Below are 9,883 nucleotides of genomic sequence, written 5' to 3' on the forward strand. Positions count from 1 at the left end.
CAAATACTCTATTCATTTTGAAAGGTTATAAGGTAATTAATGCAAATGTAAATTTTTTATATCTTTTTTAGAAAACATTAGAATCTAAGTGCTGGTGAAATTGTACTAGTCAATTATGCCTAAAATGAAATAAAAATTAATATCTTAAAATAAAAAATAATCACAATTTTATTAAAAATTATATCACCTAAAATTAATATTGTAATTGTGTCTTTATTACATAAAGCATTATAGCTTCAACATCTTCTTAATTTATTAGTTCGTTTATTGTGCTTGATAAAAATCTCTTCTTGAGTGTTCATTTCACTTGTGTAGAACATATATTTGTTGTTCATGTTTAGTATATTCACTTATATTTGTGATGTTTGGATATTTGAATGTATTCAAACAAATGTAATATTGTGTAAAAGTAGAATTTGATATATATATATATATATATATATATATATATATTAGTTAGCCTATTTCCAATGCAACATAGCTTGGAAGTATGGCTCTAGTATTTTAGTTCCAACTTTCAGAGACTATAAGTAGGAGGTCATTAGCAGTATTGTATGGCTATTGAAAAACACTTTGTTTATCTATTCATTCTATTCATGTATGTCTTCATTGTTTTTCACTCTAATTTAACTATACTAGCTAAGCAAGAGTATCTACAATGTAGCCCTTGCTCAAAGGTAGTCAAAATTCAATAATTAAGCTAAGTGGCTAGCTATGCGGCCTCGACCTTCTTCAATAAAATTTCAGATTGAAATTTGAAAATTTTCCTCCCATGGTGAATCCATCAACCACCTTTCGAAGGAAAACTCTTCACTCAGATTCAAACTTATGTATCATTCTACGTAAGACTATTTAATTTAAAAAGTAACATCAAGTTTTGATAGAAGAAATTGGCAGAGGAAAAGTAACATCAAGTTTTGATAGAAGAAATTGGTGGGGAGGAATTGTCTAGACCATCAAAAGTGGTTGGAATTTGGGCCAAAAAGATTCAAAAAATCTTGCAATAGTAGTGTTTGAAACATGTTTTTGATGGTGGAAATATATTCATCACCATCAAAAAAACCTCTTGGATACCTAAAATCTTAAAATGTAACAGCTATAACTTAGATTTACAAAAATCCCTACCATATTTTATTAAAATTTTACCAAAATTTCCATAATGTCCCAAACACACCACACATTAATAATATTACCATGTGGATTTTTAAGTGATCCATTACGTTTTGTCAATACATTAAATCTAATTTAAATAATAAAATCATTCGACAACGAAAATTAATTATGTAATTTTATATCAGCCTGGAGTATGTCGTAAAACTGCTTCTGCTTGGCTAAGAGCTCGTCTTCCTCGGACGTAAGGAAACAGGTTAACGGCCCAAGACCCAGAGGCATCTGGCAGGAGTGAGAGCCTGCTCCCGATTACGGACCACCAGCAGGGTTATGTCAGGTGGCGTGGTTTTCCTATTTAACAGTGATGAGTCAAACCCAGCATTCGCGGATAGCAGCCAGAGATGGCTGTCCTCACTGTTGGTTTGACACCTGAGTTGATAGGTTTTACCACCTTCGGAAAAAAAAAATTATGTAATTTTATATTTTCAAAATCATAGTCAAAAACATTTATTAAACATTAGGTCTATTTAACACTTGTGTCTAAACGACAACGCCATTAACCGGATGATGCCGGATTGTATTGAAGAAGGGAGACTTCCTCGTCGTCGTCGTCTGAAATGCTACTATACCTCTCTCCAATCTTCATCAAATGCTTGTACACTTCATACATCGATGGCCTCTCTCCCGGATTAATATTCACACATTCAAATGCCACGCGGGTCACCTCTGCAACGGCTGAAATATATTCGTCGGATAATTCCGCCATCTGATTAGCACGATACCTGTCTTTTACCCGCTCAACACAATCTTTCTCTGCAAAAAGACGGTGTATCCAATCCTCTGATGATACATTCATCTGATTCGCGCGATAGCGTTGTATTGCCTGCTCTATACAGTCGACGCCCTCACGTACAAAAGGACCATGTATCCATTCAAGGAAAGTCATTTCATTCCTACTTTCTTCATCCATGATGGTGTCACGCGGCCTTAACCCCGTGATTATCTCTAACACAAGTATTCCGAAACTGTATACATCGCCTTTCAATGTCGCAACACACGAGTTCCTCCACGTTTCCGGAGCATCGTACCCAAATTCCTCCACAACCTCATCAGTAGTCTTCTCTCCAGAGCAAGAAATGGTAACACAGTGACTGTCCTCGGGGTTCAGAAGTCTGGCCAATCCGAATCCACTAATGCGCGGTTCGTACTCTTCATCTAGAAAGATGATTCCACTGCTTATATTGCGATGCACGACGTGGGGATCGCAGCTGTGGTGAAGCCAAGCGAGTCCTCTGGCGGTGCCTATACAGATCTTCAGCCTTGTCGCCCAGTCGAGCGTATTATGGTCGCCATAAACGCCATGGAGGCAGCTGAGGAGCGTTCCCCTCGCCATATTTTTGTACACCAACAGCCTCTCTTCGTCTAGAATGCAGTAGCCCAGAAAAGGGACAAGATTTCGGTGCCTCAGACGGGCTAATGTCTTCATCTCGCACTTGAAATCTTCTGCACCCTGTGAACATGAGCGGAGCCTTTTTACTGCCAACAAAGACCCATCGGGCAGCTTGCCTTTGTAGAGTATACCTGTTCTTCCGCACAATATGATGTTTTCTTCGCTAAAGTCTTCAGTGGCAGCCAGAAGATTGTCCAGTCTCATCTTTCTCATTGGCTTCTCGAACAAGCGAACTTTAACAGATCTCCGAACTCGTACATATTTCTGCCAATCGCTGGGCTCTTTGGATGTTGGCAATGGGATTTTAGCAGATCTTCTTCTTTTTACTTCAGAAATCATCCAATGAAGACCAAGTAAAATCCAGACATTTAACACTATGTCAAACAGAAGAAAAGCCGCGACAACCATGGGATTTACTGGCCCTTTGGTCGATCCGCATGCTTTCGAAAGGAGAGGCCCGCATAGCCCAGGGTTACCCTGAAAATTAGAGGCAGAAAACTTGTGAGTGAATGAAGGTATATTTCCAGTAAGGTTGTTGTTTGATACATTGACATCCTTGAGACGGTCGAGCCGTGTCAATTGCCAGGGAATTTCCCCTGTAAATTTATTGCCATCCAGGTGGAGGATATTGAGGTATGTGCAATTGCCAAGCTCAGCAGGAATAGGTCCCGTAAACTTGTTCTGGGAGAGATCAATGGTTACCAGAAAAGGAAGCCATTGGCAGAGCTCCTTGGGAATGGTACCCGTAAGACTGTTTTGAGAGAGAGTCAAGCTCGTCATACTCTTGCAATACTGTAATCCAGATGGAAACTCACCTTGAAGCCCCATATCTTGAAGCGAAATTGACAGCACTTTGTTATCACCATTACGCCAACAAGTAATTCCCAGAAAACCGCAAATTTCCTCGGTAGTGTCCGAGAAGTTCAGGTTCCCCAGAGGGTCCTTCAATTCCGTGAAAGTAGTCTTAATACACTGTAGTATGTACACCATTTCCTGGAGAAATGGTCTGGGACGAAATGAGGCATATCAGTTGGAAAATCACTAGCATGACCCCCAGAGGGCCCAAGAACCCGAATTTTCTCATGGTTTCACTGATCGCCTATCCTAACAACCCAGCGTCCACTCAACAGGACTCCCGGCCCGAATCAATCAGTATTGCTACTACCCCAACAAGCATGGATTACGTCTTGATAAAATGAAAAAGCCTGAGCATGAACATAAGCATTGTTATCCCCATGTCAACCCCTTACCAAAACGTTTTTCCAGAACCAGGACCGATAATATCCACAACCCGAAAGGAAAAATCAGAAACCCATAAAATACGACGATATGGATGTTGCAGTCAGTACCTTATTATCACCACACCTTATTATCACCACCTCAGCTGGGCTTTTGGTGGGCAGCTTCCGATGGCGAATCCATGGCTGCTGCTGCAGCTCCTGTTACTTTCGTCGGTCGTGGTTGCTTTGTTTGTTTTCAGTGCGTGACAATGATTTAGTATTCGATTCTTCTCTGCATTGCAGTCAAACACGGCATACTCTCCTTACCCTACCCCACCCCACCTAACTCCAGCTAAATCCCAATCTCTTGTGCTTAACCTTAAGCGCCGCTAATCTGTTGCCGAATACAGCGGACTTTTATACAACCCTTCTACATGTGCGGACGCCGGAGTTTGTGTTTGAATTATTGTTCCGACATGTAGTTGATTTCGCAGGGAGTAAGTGCGCTATGGATCGAAGAAAGACCGTCAGATTTAGTTGACCTGTCAGCACTCGGAAGCCCAATTACTTTGGCCCATCTAGTGGGCACAGAGCCTTTCATTGCGATGGCCGGTGCATACGGAATACGATACTTTCGTGTGTCTTTCATCTGAAGTATAATGGAAATTTCCAAGTTTGAATATAAAATTTCGTCTTAAATATAATGGAAATTTTCAGGTTGCGGATAAAATTGTTGAAATGGCTATCTAGAAGTTTTTCCAGTCAAACTGAAAATTAAAAAGTCTATTTGCAACTCATATTCGAGAAAAAAAAGATTGAAAAGTCTATTTGTTACATGGAGCTCGAAGATTGAAAAGTCCATTTGCAATTTTAGAACTGTGAAATATTTAATTTTTTTCATTCATTATTAAATTCCATTAAATTATTTAATTGAAAGGACAAAATGCTATGCAATTGAAAAACTCTTTAATTTAGTTATTTCATCTCTATGAGCCAATAAGAAAATAGAAATTCGAATTTCAAAAATTATTTTTATTTTCAAAATATTTAGTTAATAATTAATTTTTTCAAAATTTTAATAGACTTTATAAAATCTTCTTAAAATTTTCAAAATAAATTAAAATTCAAAGCATTTTGACTATAAAATGATTAAAATATAATAACAAGAGCCGTGGTAGCAATGTGTTTTTTTTTTGTAATTCGTACTCGCTAGCTGCTTTTTCTTGTCAACGAGTATAAAATAGTATATATATATATATATATATATAGAATGGCAATATCTGAAGTTCGTGGCAAAAAGGAATTTCACTTTATAAACTAAAAGCGACAAGCCAGAGAAATCCACAGTTCACAAAGTGGACATTGATTTGCTTCACCAAAACAAAATATTCAATGTATGTTCAAATTAGTGAAGGACTACCAAAGTTGTGGAAATTCCTTATTTACCACATGTTTAAACAGTAGTACAAAAGTACATGATAGGATTGGAATAGATAAGAGTTGTTTATTTGTTTTTATAGACAATGTGACATCATACATAGGATGCATCATCTTTAACAGGTTATTTTTATTGTTTTGTTGCAAATAAACCAACAATGTTAATGCCTTAACATAGATATAGTACAATTTTTTTTTCGCAATCATATAATTTGAGAGCCAAAACCAGATAAACAAATGCAACTTTTTTGTTCGTTTTTGCATTAGATAATGCCAAACAACTATGCAGCAAGAAAATTGAAAGATAAGCGCACTAAATTGTAACAAGTACTTCACAAAATGCTCAAAATTCTTTCCATAAGCAGTTTGTGCGTTGATTCTAAGAACACTCTACATGACCTGTTGCAAAATAGAGATCCTTGAGATGCCAAAAGAAATGGACAATCTTCCACAGTTCAACCAACGAAAACTCATATAGAAAGCTAAATCTTGCATCTAGCCATTATATTTTGATAGTGTTGGAAATACTAGTGACTAAAAGCTAATCAGTGCATTAACCTATCAAAAAATATACTGTATTTTAAAACTCTATATTAAAATAGAAAGGGATGAAAAGTAAACCTGACAAAAAGACTATGGATTTTAAGAAACAATGAACCATTCTTTAAAAAATGGTATTAAAATATTCTCATTACTCATGCAAAATCAAACAAATATTTTTTTGACCTAAGGAAAATGTTAACTTGGCCGACTTTGTATCCCTTCTTCAACTAGTTATTAAGCGGATCCATGCATTAGTTGATTTTCCTTGCCCGACTTTGTAGCCCTTCTCAAGGATGAAAAAGGAGATGTTATCTAGAATCATTGATGTTAGCGCACCAATCATATTGCTTATTACAGTACCATCAGGATTATGAATAACATCTCCTTTTTCATCCTTGAGAACTTCTGCTTCCATAGTCTCAATAAGTTTAGGAGAGGATTCAGTTTCCCACCATCTGAGAAGAGGTCCTGTAAAACATTGGATGATGGTTCTACAAGCATCTACCTCTGATTTTCCTCTAAGACACATGAGTTTATATTCAGTATACATTAAATAAATCATCTGGCGAATTTGGCCAATGCTCATATTGTCTATGTTCCACTCTCTGTGGGAATCAGGGAAGAAGGTATGGGCTTCAGGCAATTTTCCCTTTCCTTCAATGTCAGGAGCAGAATATCTGGAAAATCTATGTTCAAGAGGCTCATAGATTGGAAGTATTTGTGTTTCCTGAGTTTTCTGTTCTTCTGTTTCTGGTTCCCTAAACAAGGAAGCAATACTGATGTGTTCAGACTCATCAGTCTTTGAGGTGGTTTCTTTGGGGAACAACAGAGGGAATTTTTGTACATTTCTTATTGTATTCTCAATCTTTATATTTCTCTTCACCAAGAAAGAATTTGGAACTGGTTTCTCAACTTTTGTGATCTGCATCCTTTCAAATTTCTCATTCAAGCCAGTAAGGAGTGTCTTAGTTACACCAATATGTCCAACTAAGTTTTCTCCTATTTCATCAATCTTATTTAATGACTCCTTGGTGTAAGAACAAGTCATGCTAGAATCAAATTGTAAATTATTCAAACAAGAATTTACACTATTAAGTGAGGATTGTACAACATCTACTTGCTTTTTTACATCTTCTGCTTTGGCCACATTCATTTCCAGACCCTTTATAACCGTATTGGTCCAATTCAACTGTTCACTAGCCTTTTGAATTCTACCATCAATTCCTAAGGCATTATCATCTTTTCGAACCAGGGGGATGGCTTTGGCTGCATTTGTCTTTTCTCCCAAGATAATATCTTTATATGGGGGAAATGTAGTAGGAGTTTCAACCGTGGATCCATCAATTGCAGTCCATCCATGATTATTAGTCATACTACTAGAAGTAGCTCCAGTTAGAACATTTATAGGAGCAATTTTATCTTTCCATGAGTAGAAAGATATCCAAACATTATTTACTTCCATATAATGTTTCCAGTCTATTGTTAACTTTCTTTTCTGATCTGGGGTATATCCTTGGTCAAACTCATCTGCTTGAGGATTTGTATACAAATCCCAATTCAACATTTCTTTCATCCATTTAGAACTGGTTTTTGATTTTAAGCATCCATCCATAAGTGCAAAAAACTTATGCATTTCCATGACTGCAGGTTTTTTACAGTCAGAAGGGATCTTTTTGAATCTGCATTCTGGAATCAGTTCTGATTGCTCAAGTTTTCCCAATCCATACCTTGGTTTTGCTGGTCTCATTAGGCAAATCATCTGAGTAAGCCTAGGGTCTTCTTCTTCTATTGAATGGATCATGAGAACATGATCTGAATCGGGCTCAGGCTCATGTGGGAAAGGAATATCAGAACATTTAGGATTCGGGCATGAGCTGATAGAAGTGGATGGAGGAGCAACACCAGTGCGAGGATTATGGTGCAAATGAACATTCTGTTCGGCTAGAGTAAGCAGATTTATGATATTTGTACAATCTGGACATTTCACTTCTAAAGAAGAAAAATTTACAAGCTGAGCTAATTCGAAAAGCTGTGGATGTTTACAAGAAGAAAAGGAAAATGATGAACAAGCGGTATCAACAATGGAGGGATCTCTGTAGTACTTGGAGGATTTACAAGCAGCGTCAATCCTTCGACGATCAATAGTTGATCTGCGGGGAAAAGATATGACAACATTTGAAGCATTTTCAATGATGTTGGCAGAAGTGATATTTCGGGGAATCTGTGGCCTGGAATGATTTACAACCCAATGTTCAGGGAATTGCAGATCTTCCCATTTTATCAATAGATGTTCAATCTTTTGGTTCTTTGGGTCAGTTTTGACTACCACACTTGATTTGGAATCTCTACTGGGAGTATGACGGATTGCTGGCCATAAAGTATTGGTATGTCTGAAACAGGATTTGGTCTGAATGGCTATATTGTTCCTCTTTCTTTTCATATCAAAACCCATAGTATGGATTTGTAGCTGTAAGATATCTTTAATGGTTTCATCAAACACATATATGGAAAAGTTTGGGAAACAATCAAAGTATACAGGGCCATCAGACAAAGGGGCTACAATCCCACCGATTATAGAATCTGTATATCTATTGTGCGTTAGATCTCTAACAGTAGCAAGCACAAATATTTCTAATCCTTTGTGAACTAAAGGATTGATGCCAACCCGAATGCAACCAAGATGCAGATAATTTGTCTTTAATTTCTTTGCTTCTGCTTGTAAAGCTTGAGGATTTAGTAATGGTATAGTCTGAATACTTTCAGAGTTCTCTTGGACTTGACTGACAGACTCTTTAATGCTAATTCTGGAGGCAGCAATTAAATGGAAAGGGGCTAAATCACTATAGACCTCAGAGGGTGTTATGTCTGGTAAAGCCCATCTTGCAGAAGGCTGAGATTCCTCATAAGTAATTTCAGCAGAATTTAATGTTCTACTTGAACTATTTTCAAACATTTCTTTAAGAGGATTTTCTTCTATATGAGAATCTTTTTCTTCAAGCTCTCGAAATGAAACAGAGTTTCTGAATGGCTCCATTCTTTCTTAATAGAGTATAGATCTGAGTACCAACCTTTAGAACCAGACGTTACTGGCTCTGATACCAATTTTTAGCAGGGGCTCCTGTCACGAGCTTGCTCCTTCTCTGTGTCTCTTCGTATTTCTCTGATAGCCAACTCCTGATGAACCAGTGATGAACCTACTTGGATCTTTCACACTCTGACGGCCTCAACAATGGCATCCACGCCTTCAAACGGCCTTGGTGTCCCTTCGATCTTTTGGCGAACTTCCTGCGAACTTGAGATGAAAGCACAGAGAAAACTACTACCACAGCGGACTTATAAATACACAGAGGTACTCAATAGCATAATGGCATACTCATTTTATTTCAGAATGGAGAAAATTCTTACAGGATGCTCACAGAGCTTTCATAGAAATGGATTCTATACAGAGATAGACTAATCTCGCATTTACCGGACTTTTCACAGCTCAAAATTTGAACAAGTTACTACCGGAGGCTACCTGGCGAGGTATAGACTTTGTCTCAGAATCAGACTTAACACCCAAACACTTGACTCTTCTAATGGTTCGGCCACTTTAGGTTCTTACCAGTGCCGAGCACACTGATACGCAGGCTTCTCAAACCAACTAAGGACTTTGAGTGATTTCTCGTGTTGCAAGCAGATCAGACTAGATGTCCGCAGATGCAGAGTAGGAGAACACTCGACTCAAACACACACAAAACTCTCAAAATGCCGATGCCCAACAAATGAACCTTACCCTTCTTATATAGGGTGAGAAGGGGGGACAAACATTACTGTTGGTCGGACAGAAATGACTTAAAGCTTAAAGAATCATTGCTTTTCCGTCTTTACCAGAGCGACGTCCGCACAAATATTTGGGTCCATAGACCGAATAATTGCTTTCGGGTAACGCATGAGATATAGTCGGTAAAGTAGATTCATGTACCTAAAACAAATCTGACAGAAATTATGGCAATCTACACGATGGATACTTTTGTACAAAAAGCCCACGAGAAAAGACTAGATGAGAATATGTACACTGTGGAAGCTTTTAAACAGTAAAGCCCACGGGAACTCTGGTCACAATTAAAACCTTGTGACTGAT

The 9,883-nt window shown here is 37.8% G+C and overlaps 1 pseudogene across 1 annotated transcript; it reads right to left on the minus strand.

Moving 5' to 3' along the window:
* Window positions 1–1,312: 1,312 nt before the first annotated feature.
* On the minus strand, window positions 1,313–4,127 carry LOC149262157 (putative LRR receptor-like serine/threonine-protein kinase At1g69990 pseudogene; annotated as a pseudogene). The gene is made up of 2 exons (XR_016249032.1): window positions 3,926–4,127; window positions 1,313–3,765 (listed from the first exon to the last, which is right to left on the minus strand). The product of XR_016249032.1 is annotated as a putative LRR receptor-like serine/threonine-protein kinase At1g69990 pseudogene (transcript).
* Window positions 4,128–9,883: the final 5,756 nt, after the last annotated feature.

The sequence above is a fragment of the Pinus tabuliformis genome, chromosome 6 (genome assembly GCF_031772625.1).
Source record: "Pinus tabuliformis cultivar Carrire ecotype Pingquan chromosome 6, CPIR1, whole genome shotgun sequence".
NCBI classification, from domain to species: Eukaryota; Viridiplantae; Streptophyta; class Pinopsida; order Pinales; family Pinaceae; genus Pinus; species Pinus tabuliformis.